The 8,233-nt window shown below is 48.8% G+C and overlaps 1 long non-coding RNA gene across 1 annotated transcript; it reads left to right on the forward strand.

Moving 5' to 3' along the window:
• Positions 1–3,171: 3,171 nt before the first annotated feature.
• LOC125128965 (uncharacterized) lies at positions 3,172–7,490 on the forward strand. The gene is made up of 2 exons (XR_007135363.1): positions 3,172–6,030; positions 7,355–7,490. It is a non-coding gene; the product is annotated as an uncharacterized LOC125128965 (long non-coding RNA).
• The last annotated feature ends 743 nt before the right edge of the window (positions 7,491–8,233 follow it).

The following is an 8,233-nucleotide window of genomic DNA, read 5'->3' on the forward strand; positions in this document are numbered from 1 at the left end:
TGAATTATAAGTATTGAAATGCCTTGCCCCCCCCCCTTCCTCTGTATGTCTCCATGTGTGGTTTCTGCTATACAGAAAAGAAGCTCTGGCAACTTCTGTTGAGACTTTGCAGTAGGAAAGTCTTTAAAAAAAAAAAAAAGCAACAGCTGTTCATAGACCAACTTCCTAAAATTCTATTCGGGTAAGTTAAATTTTACATGTCATCCCCTGTAGCTAAAAGTAAACACATTTGACATAATCATATTAATCACAAATGTATTTGCATTCAAGTGTTCTTACCTATCAGCACTCCTGGGTGGATTTAAATTATATTGACAGAAAACACCCATTTCCTCACATTTTCAAATGCCAAGCAGGTTTCAGAAACTGGTGTATAGCATGGTTGTTTTGAAAAAAAAAAAGTGATTCAGCCAAGGCTGATCTTGTTTTTCCTTTATTCTTCAAGCCAGAAGCAATTACTTTTCATTTCAGGATTAAGCGGCTGTAACATTGCCATTCGTCGCTGAGGCTCCTGGTTTCAGCATGTCTGCTTGGTTCCCAGCCAGTCCTGGGTGTTCAGGTAGCAGCTGGGGCTGGGAGTGGCTCTCCAGCCTGCATTCCTTGGCTGTGGCTTTTGCAGCCCTGTTTGTCTGAAGATCGCCCCAAAGCGAACGGCTCCTGACGTTGTCACAGACGTTAATGAATGATACCGAAGGTACTGAGCAGTTTCCTGCCCGGGGTACCCGCCCCCCTGAATCGCCCAGTCCCTCGGCCCTGGCTGATCACCGCAAAGGCCTGGTGCTAAGGTCCAGCGAGACCTGTCCTGCATCAGCCAGATTCTAGGAGGATGCCCGGACGTCCCCGCCGTGAGGCTGCCTGCCAGGCTGATTCAGAGAATTCTCAACAATCACATTTGCCCCAACACTGGCTCACCCCTCTGCTCTGATTACTCACTTCAGTTTATACTTTCGGCTGGTAAATGCCGCTGCTGACTTCGGCCCGAAGGCCTCTCTCCCTTCCCCGGAAACCCTTGACCTTGCCGAGGGCCGCTCGGGGTCGCTTCAAACCCGTGGCGTTCTCGCGGTTTCAGGCGTCCGCATGTGCCCTCCGGCACCAGACAGGCCCTTCCTTGAGCAACCCGGTGCCACGGAAAGGCCTTGGTTGGGCCGAGCAGGCCGGAGCATCGCCTTTGCCCGCGCAGAGCGCCGAGCTGAGCTGCGGCCGCGGCTCCCGCCCTCCTGCCTCTGCTGAGGCCGCTGGGCGAGGGGACCAGAGCAGCGCGCGCTCTGGACAACGTGGGAAAACAAGGGCCTCGTGGGACGGAAAGCGACGCTGAAAAGCGGTGATCTGCGAGCCCACAACCCAGGTCTTTGACGCTCCCGGTCGTGTGCTTTGGGATGGCGAGCGGCCTCAGCACAAGACCCTGTGGGTTCAGCGGTGCGCGGGATGCGGGTCCGCCTCTGGCGTGCGATGGACCACGTGGCCTTGAGTGGCCGCCGCCGCTGTGCTGATTCATCCCCAGAACAACAAAGCGATGCGCAGGTGGCCCCATCGGAGCTGCTGGCGCCCCTCCCTGAGGCCCGGCCCCTCAGAGCCCTCAGCACCTTCCCATGTAGCAGGCGTTTGCAAGCATCTGGCAAGACTGCCAGCTTGGTGATGCAATTCAGAGGTGAGGGTGCCGCTCTGGGCGGTTTCCCATCTCAAAGGGCGGCAGGATGCGACAGCTGCTGCCACGGCCCCTGTGCCTGGGGGAGGAGAAGCAGGCGTGTCTGATCACAGGCCGGCTCGCCTGCTGCTGGCCCAGGCGGTACCCCCCACGCCCCCCACCCCACGTTGGTCAGGTGGCTTAGATGTGATGAAAAAGAGAAGGAAAACCATGCTTTTGTTTTTGTTTTCTTTTTTAACTGTTAAAAGAGGGCACTTTCTGGGGAGGCAGAATCCATTAGCTGAATCCATTTCAGTATCAACGGTTAATTAATTTAGGCAGCTTTAATGCACTTCTATGAGGTAGCCTTAAAGAGCTGTTCTGGTAACTATGCATCCCATAAATACTAGTACTGCTTTATGTACCTATGATATTATCCTCTTTGGAAGGTGCGTCTGAATTATTACCTCGATATTAATTTGAGCGCAACACTGTCCAGGCAATACCGAAGTGCTGCCTCATACTCTGAAGATTCCCCAATCCACTTTGAAGGGGGAAAGACTGTTCAGATACGACTCTACATTTTAAGTCAGTCTGGTTGCCTCCCAAAATAGAATTTTGAAAATCAGTTTTACCAGACTGTGCACTGAGTAATCGATTTCGGCCTTTCTTTCTGTAAATTCAACACTAGACTTTGCATGACGAGAAGAAAGAGCACAGTTGGCCTTTCTTATAGAACGACAGCATTTTAATTTGTTATATGCATTAGCAGTTATTCATACCTAAGATTTCATCAATCCCTTTTCTATTTGAAAACGATGTCTCTGGAAGCAACAGTGGAGAAGTGCTGAGTTCCAAGAGCAACGCTGTGAAAGGCAGCGAGGCCAGCGTTCCGGGCACACGTTTAGCTGAACTGCAGTCAATGGCGGTGCGGCTCCAAGGAGAAGCCCACGTGGTTTCGAGTATCTACTCTGTGAAGTGGCTCTCTTGGAATGTCAGAGTTTAAAAAGAAAATATTTAGTTTTCACTCTTTAAGATGGGGGCTGTATTTGTTCAAAACTATAGCAACCTCCGACATTGTTTTAAAATATTTATTTCGCCATTTTTGACAGGCCTCTTCCGCCCTGCTCTGGGGTTTTCATGTTGTGTGTACAGTGGGACGTTTCGACAGTTAGCTTCAGACTAAATGAATATTAGTACTTTGTGATGATTTTATTAATTAGTTGTTTTTTTGAAAACTATTTTAAGCTGAAAGTTACTCCACAGTAGAAGCTCCAAGAACCAGTACCATCAGCTAGATGTTGATTTAAAATCACTTATTCATTTCACTCATTTAGCAAAATTGTATTTAACACCGATCAGGAGTGACAGGCCTCATGGGCCCCTGGAGCCCACAGCGCTTTTAGGCACCTGTGCAAATATTTTCATTTCTTTTAAAATCCAAAGAAAAAAATAAAATTTTAGGTCAAAGAGACTGCTGACCTATATACTACTAATATAGACATCTTTATGCTGACATGGTAATAAAATACAATTTTTTAATATTTTTATGGAAGAAGACGTGTATGAAAGCTGACGTTCCCAGGACCCATGAAAATTACAATGTAACCTATGCCGTATTTCACCTATGCTGGATTCTAGAGATAAGACGAGTCAAAAGAAAAAAAAAAGATGAGTAAGATGCAATTTTTGTGCCCAAAGCACTCACAGTCTCCTGAAGAAAATGGACATAAAAAAGAGAGCTCATCACGTGATTTCCTTGAAGGTGTTTGAAAGAGTAATTATAGCTTGAAGGACGCAAGAGTTTTACTACAAAATATGATTCAGTATGTAGACTTGGTCTTATCCTTCTTTTAGTTAAACTTCACAAAAATTGCATTTGTCTGTGTTTTAATGGTGCCTAGACGACTGCGTGACTATGCGGTTGCTCCTTCCAAACACAACTGATGTCAGCATCCAGAGTAAGTCAAATGTTCATATTTTACCAGCACATTTCATCGGCAAGACCCCAGAGGAAGTGCCAGGGCCTGGGTATTGGCGGTTCCACGGGGGAAATGAGAGATGAGGTGTGGTTCCCCCAGCTTAGCGAAGCTCGCTTACTTATGTTCTTCTGAGTTTTACTGAGGCTTCAGACATGGAACAGACGCTTGGCTGCACTTTCTCTGTTCACAAAATGTCTCGCTTACGTGAGATTCAGCCCTTACTTTTTCAATTACTGTGTCTGAATGCTGTGACCGACATAGTCAGAGGGCTCTCCTCAACCGAAATCTTCCGTGGTAACGTTGGGCCCCCTTCCACATTGTTTTTGTCAATCGGAGAAGTTTTATTTTTTTAACTATTTTCCGTTTTACCTGCAGTATCTTATTCCACACATAAGCTTTTTCCCCTAGGACATTGGAAAGAGCACAGGCGCAGACACACCTGGATGTGAATCAGAATTCTGTCACACAAGCTGCATGGCCTTGGCCAACTCATTTAAACTCATTGCATCTCGGCACCTTCATCTACAAAATGAGGAGCCCTGAGCGTGTGTTACAAACGTGCTGGAGGAATTAGAATGATACATGGTAGGCTTTAGGCCAGTACCCGGGATATACCGGATGCTAAACAAGAGCCGCTGTTATTATTTGGCCGTATTTTGCAAATTAAGACACCGACACACAGGCACATTAATGACCTTGGCCAGCTTTGAGTGGCTAAGGGCATCCAGGTATTCCTGGAAAGTTGGAGCAGTGCATCTGATCAAGCCTTATGAAGAGTGAAATCGTAGGACACAAAGAAAGTGCAGAAGCAAAAGGGACAGAAAAAGTATTACCATCAAAGCAACCATATAATCAGTATATATTTATCGAACACATCGTAAGTATAAGTTGTTCTGTGTACCAGTTGGGCCACTTTGGTTTGCAAATGACTGAATCCTGTCTTGCCCGCATGAAAAGGAGAACCTGCTGGCTGGTATAACCCAAACACAGAATGGAGGGAACTGGGCCTGGGGACGTGTGGGTTCTGTGGCAGAAACACTTTCAGGGCTCATACTCTAGTTCTAATTAGTGTGTCTGGTGCTCTTGGCTGATGGCTTTTTCCATGCCAGAGGAAATGTGGCTGCCAGCTACCGCGGTGTCTGTTTCATCCTAGCAGCTTTTCTATCAGCTAAGAAAGATTTTTCCCCCTTTGGCCCCAGCCTGAAAAGCAAGCATGACGACTCTGGTCACATATTCCTATCCAGGCCAGTCATAAGCAGGAAGATTGGGGATTGTGACTGGTCCAGCTGAAAGCACACAGCCACCTTTTCACTAGAATTTTTCCCATGGAAAGAGGTGCCGGGGCCTTTCTCTTTGAGAAGAGGTAAGGGGGTCGTGAATGTCTCAGTGCGCCGTGCACCTGAACTAACACAACCTTGTAAGTCAACTCCACTCAATAAAATTAAACTTTAAAAAAAATGGTAGAGTTGGTTGCAAAAGCCAAAAGACTGGACTCTCAGGATGTCTGGCTAAGATGCCGCAAGGCCTGAGCGAACACGGACAAGTCGTGTGGACTTGGCAGCTGAGAAAGGAAGCTCATCGTACATTCACCTCGCAGTGTGTCAGCTCATGCGGTAAAAACTTAAACTGATTTCTTAATGTACATACCTTCTAATGGAGAAAGTTATAAACACTTGGGAACTATTACAGAAAGAGTAGAACCTCTAAAGAGGATGGCTGGTGGTGATCACTGCTGTTTGAAAAACCTCAGGATGTCTCGTCCTGTGGGGACGCGTCTTTGTAACAGTGAGCTTGCCCTGTGTGCTTGCTGTGGAGTGGGCTGGGGTGGGAGCTCAAAGCAGGCTCATACATTGAGTTCGCAGTGGAGGGACTTCTCTCGTCATCCTGGCTGAGGTCATTTGGTGCCGAACTGCCTGCTCCTGGCTCCAGCACGTCAGCGTCCACTCCCCGCTGCCCAGTGTCAGAGATCTGGGCGGCTCGTGACAGACCAGGGTCCGTGGTTTGTCTTCTTACACCAACCTCATCACTGCCCCACTCGCTTCACACTTCTCCCGGCGGTTGGGACCCCAGTTCAAGATTACCTTGATTGCTTTCAGGTCTTGAGTCATGAATCCCTCTAAACTATTTTTACCTCAAAACGTTCTTGTGTTTTCACCAACTCGTTTTTTCCCTCTTTGTTTCGCTGTTTCTTTTCCAAGGCTAAATTCTTCCCTCCTCGCAGCCCTGGCAAACTAGCTCCATCCTTTACTGCATCTTCCGTCTGCATCTCCAGCTCTTCCCGCCCCGCTCCCCGCGAGCCCCGCTCCCTGAGACGCCAGCGGCGCAGAGGGTGGGGCGCACGGTGGCCCCGAAATGGGGCAGAAACGGAATCGTATGTCACCGCTACCCCAGCTTTCTCCCTCGTTCCACAATCATCTGGAAAGTGTATGTATGAAGTATTTCTTTGCTCTGCTTTCTCCCTGCTCCACCCATTGCTGAGCATCCCAACACCTGACCTTGTGCCGCCAACGCCCTGTTCCGGGGGCCGCGTCGCCGCGTGTCTATCTCCTTGCACGTGACAGAGCCGACTGTGCCCTCCTTTGGAGGTTTCTGCAAACTTCCCGGGTTACCTGCTTTCTCTCTGGCCACTCGTGTTTTGGCGAGCGTCGTCTTCCTTCCAGCTCTGAAGGCGAGCGCGCTCCATTGTGCCGGCCCTGCGCCTTCTCCTCCCGCCCCTCCCATCCCAGTGTCATCAGCTTCGCAGAGGCTCCGTGAGAGAACTCCCGGGGTTCTCTCCACTTCAGCGTCTTTGGTAAATGCCTGCTGATACCGTTAACCCACAGGTGCCACTAGCCCGCTCACGGGGTGTCTGCTAAATAAACGCTCCTCCCATCCCAAGCATCTCCCACCCCATCTACCCAACAGTGTCACTGTCCGACCTGGCCTTTTCGGCACCAAGCCGGCATTCTGCCTGTGCTTCCTCTCTCCCCCTTATCCCTGAAGCCGATGTAAGCCGTATTTTAAGGACCTGTTCTAGCCACCTTCCTCCATCTGTCTCTCCCCACCCCCACCTCTTCTTCCTTTCGGCAACAAGGTCCCCGCGGCTGGAGGCGCACACTGCCTGTGGTCTCACTGTCAGTGAGGTTGCCCAGGAGAATGTGTGGCGACACATTCTCTCTCTTCATTATGCTTGGTTCTTCCCCTTTGCTGAGACGATCTCCGTGTGGACGGAATTGCTGCTGTCCCTCCAAAGTTCCTGTGGTGAAGCCCTAATCCCTCAGCGGTGGTCGTTGGAAGTGCGGCCTTTGGGAGATACTTGGGGTCAGATGAGGTCCTGCTCACTGTTGGCCTCCTCGTGGGGTTACTGCCCTTGTAACAGGAGACACTGGCCGCCTGCTGCCCCCCTCTGCTGCGTGAGGACGCGGTGGGAAGACAGCTGTTTGCAAACCAGGAAAAGCGCTCTCCCCAGAATCCGACCGTGCTGGCTCCCTAACCCAGGGTTTCCAGTCTCCAGAACTGTGGGAAAATGAGTTTTTGTTCTTTAGGCCATCTAGTGTTTGGGATTTTGTTATGGGAGCCAGAGCTGACTAGTACAACCTCTAAGATTTATTTTTAAGTGGAGATAAAAGGGTGCCAAATAGTGTACTATTGGGGTAAAAGAAAAAATCTGTGAATACATACATATATATTTACACACACACATTGTATATACATTTTTAAAACTCTGGAAGGTAACTGAGAAAATAATCGTGTCTGCTATTTGTTTTAGGGGCATAGGAACCTGGCAGGTGGACGACAGGGCTGGAAAGGAGACATCGCCATACATCTTTCTCTGCTTCTGATGCTCGAACTATGTAAATGCGCTCCCTCTTCAAGAAATCAAATACATTTTATTTTTAAAATCATGGCAAAAATGTTTTATTTGGAAAAACAGGATTATATTGAAATAAGGAAAATACTGGTTATATTGAAAGAAGGTTGCTGATTAGGATAATTAGAGCGGAAGTTGACATTTGATGCAGGCACAGTTTGAAGATGACGGGCTATGAACTATTAATTACGTTAAATTGCTTTCTCAGTCAGTTCTACGGTAACTCCCCTGACGATATAGTCAGCTCCACTGTCTACTGCCCCTTCTGAGGTCTGCGTTGGTTGCTGCCAGCAGAACGCGGCGTGTCCCACCTGCCATGCGCTTGGTTGAAAGATGCTGGCCACAGGGACTCAGTCCCTCCGTGATGCCCAATGGTCTCTGAGTGTCACCCCTCCTCCTTCAACTGCCCTTGGTGGGTGGTCTGATAGTCAAGGATGCGGCTGAGAAAAGCGTCTGGGCCTTCATCTGAAAGAGGTCCGTGCCCCTTCCAGGATAAAGAGGTCACTTTTCTCACAACTTACTTTGGCCAATTAGACATCCAGTTGATTTCGAGATATTATATCCTACCACCCCAAAGAGCTGTCCTTAGAGGTTATTCTGTTCATTTCATTTCTGTTCAGCACTTTCCTCTCCTACAGAGAACAGACCTGTGGCCGCCAAGGAGGAGGTGAGCTGGGGGGGGTGGACTGGGAGAGCGGGGTGGTAGATGCAGACTATTCCGATGAGAACGGGTAAGACGGTGAGGTCCTAACTCTACAGCACAGGGAACTGTGTCCA

This window comes from Phacochoerus africanus, chromosome 6 (assembly GCF_016906955.1).
Source record: "Phacochoerus africanus isolate WHEZ1 chromosome 6, ROS_Pafr_v1, whole genome shotgun sequence".
Lineage (NCBI taxonomy): Eukaryota > Metazoa > Chordata > Mammalia > Artiodactyla > Suidae > Phacochoerus > Phacochoerus africanus.